The 2,500-nt window shown below is 39.0% G+C and overlaps 1 non-coding gene and 1 pseudogene across 1 annotated transcript in view; both read left to right on the forward strand.

The window, feature by feature from the left end:
* The window catches only part of LOC130620190 (large subunit ribosomal RNA), a 7,090-nt pseudogene extending 6,012 nt beyond the window's left edge, over window positions 1–1,078 (forward strand).
* Window positions 1,079–2,207: 1,129 nt separating this feature from the next.
* LOC130662690 (small subunit ribosomal RNA) overlaps window positions 2,208–2,500 on the forward strand; it is a 1,802-nt gene continuing 1,509 nt past the window's right edge. The window contains exon 1 of the ribosomal RNA XR_008989078.1: window positions 2,208–2,500. This exon is cut by the window's right edge and continues 1,509 nt beyond it. This is a non-coding gene — a ribosomal RNA (small subunit ribosomal RNA).

Raw genomic sequence — 2,500 nt, forward strand, 5'->3', positions numbered from 1 at the left:
TGCTACCATGAAATTCTTGTCCGTTTTTTATAAAAATGCTGACGTCAGCAGTTAAAATTTTTTGAAATTTTAGAATTTATGAAGGTTTGACCGTGCACTTTGTGACGTCATAAGTCTGGTTCTAGCCAAAGTCACACAAAAATATTCCGCCATTTTTCTTAAAATGCCTTTGTTTATAAGTTTGCTTTTTATGATTTCGTTAAAACGTTGTAGTTACTGAGAAAAAATTGTCAAAAAATGCATGTAAGAACCGTCCTATACAAAACACACTGGACGGTTTCTATTGTCAAAAACATTAAACTGTTAATAACATGAGAACGAGGCTTTCCAGCACCAAGGTTCTACAGGCAATTTTTCTTCTTACTAAATGGCCTATCCACTGACAAATATCTGCATCTACTTTTAAATGTTTCACAAAAGTTATTACTATTATATAAGTAAAATGATGACATTATGTTTAATAAGAGAGTATTATCAGATACGTATGTGTGAAACGGTGAAGTCTTAAGTAATAACTGGCTTGTGGCAGCCAAGCGTTCATAGCGACGTTGCTTTTTGATCCTTCGATGTCGGCTCTTCCTATCATTGTGAAGCAGAATTCACCAAGTGTTGGATTGTTCACCCACTAATAGGGAACGTGAGCTGGGTTTAGACCGTCGTGAGACAGGTTAGTTTTACCCTACTGATGAAGTGTTGTTGCAATAGTAATTCTGCTCAGTACGAGAGGAACCGCAGATTCAGACAATTGGCATTTGCACTTGCTTGAAAAAGCAATGGTGCGAAGCTACCATCTGTTGGATTATGACTGAACGCCTCTAAGTCAGAATCCGTGCTAGAAAGCAATGATAATTACCTCTGGATAATCTTAGGCGAACAAGAATAGAACGGCTTCTGTCGTTCCTAAGTCCCAATGCACTGAGTCGGAGAAAAACCGTCGAGGTGCTGCAACTATCAAAATCTAAAATTTCCAGAGATAAATCCTATGCAGACGACTTAAACAAGAACGTGGTATTGTAAAAAGTAGAGTAGCCTTTGTGCTACGATCTTCTGAGATTAAGCCTCTGTTCGACAGATTTGTCACTTTGTGACAAGTCCTTTTTTTAACCAACTGCTTTGTACCGTGGAGTACCAGTTATCTTGTGCTTACCTGAACTTTTTTTTTAAAAAAGGTGATGCGTGCGTGCTGTACCATTCATCTTTATCACCTCGGTTTAATATTTGGAGACACAGATGTATGGATTAAAAGTGTATGGATTAAAGGTGTATGGATTACAACTGTATCGATTACAACTGTATGTATAGATTACAAGTGTATGGATTACAGCAAGAATTACGGACTAGGGCTATGTTCAGGGTTAAGGTAAAGCCTAGGCTGGGGCCTAGGGGTAATGCTACTGCTTTGGATACGGTTGTGGGTCTTTTTTTTAAAAAAAAAATTTTGGTGGTGTGGCGTACCCTCTCACTTCTTCAATTTCTCAAGCCGTTTATGTGTTATGCCGTATTTTGTTATTTTCAGGTCCCATGAGGCTTAACCGTCATAAAAATATGTTCGGAATGTTGCTGGGCCTATCAGTAACAAACGCGCATGCGTTACGGCACATTCCGGTTAACTTTAAAAAAAATCGATTTTTTTTCCTAAGTCCCCACTTTAGTGTCAGAAACTGGAAAAACGTGCTATATAATGTAGAGAGGGTAGAACAGAGAAGCAATGAGAAATGAGTGAACTCGACTAGAGTTTGGTTGTTATTGTTTCTTTGTGACACAATCTCTTATGCGTTGGTATCAGAGTTTATTTGTGTTGCTGTAAAGACTGTTGAGTTGTCATTCAGTTCTTACGGTAATACGGCTCTGGCTCAAGCAATGAAATGCAAGTCAAATTTTGTTCTTGCAGGACATTACTTATGTGTGTGCACGGGCTAACTGCTAGTCAAGTAGTAGTTTGTAGTCTCTAAAGATAGTGATATCTTTCTCATTGGTGGCTCTTGTGATGTTGGCAGATGCTGTTCAACTGATCCTGGGTTACTGAGAAGGAACGGTAGAAGGGCAAACACTCTGAAGCGTATGAATTGCAGCTATTTCTAAAGAATTGGCTACGATTTTTACGTTGACGATTGTAGATACGAACGCCTGCGCCTGCAACACGTTACGTATTGCAGGTTGTAGTGTGTTTAAGTGAATGTAGCTGCTTGCTATTTCACGACCGTAGTTACCTGGTTGATCCTGCCAGTAGTCATATGCTTGTCTCAAAGATTAAGCCATGCATGTCTAAGTATAAGCACTTGTACTGTGAAACTGCGAATGGCTCATTAAATCAGTTATCGTTTATTTGATTGTACTTTACTACATGGATACCTGTGGTAATTCTAGAGCTAATACATGCGAAAAATCCCGACTTCTGGAAGGGATGTATTTATTAGATTAAAAACCAATGCGAGTTTCGGCTCGTTTTCTTGGTGATTCATGATAACTTTTCGAATCGCATGGCCTTGCGCCGGCGATG

The sequence above is a fragment of the Hydractinia symbiolongicarpus genome, chromosome 1 (assembly GCF_029227915.1).
Source record: "Hydractinia symbiolongicarpus strain clone_291-10 chromosome 1, HSymV2.1, whole genome shotgun sequence".
NCBI classification, from domain to species: domain Eukaryota; kingdom Metazoa; phylum Cnidaria; class Hydrozoa; order Anthoathecata; family Hydractiniidae; genus Hydractinia; species Hydractinia symbiolongicarpus.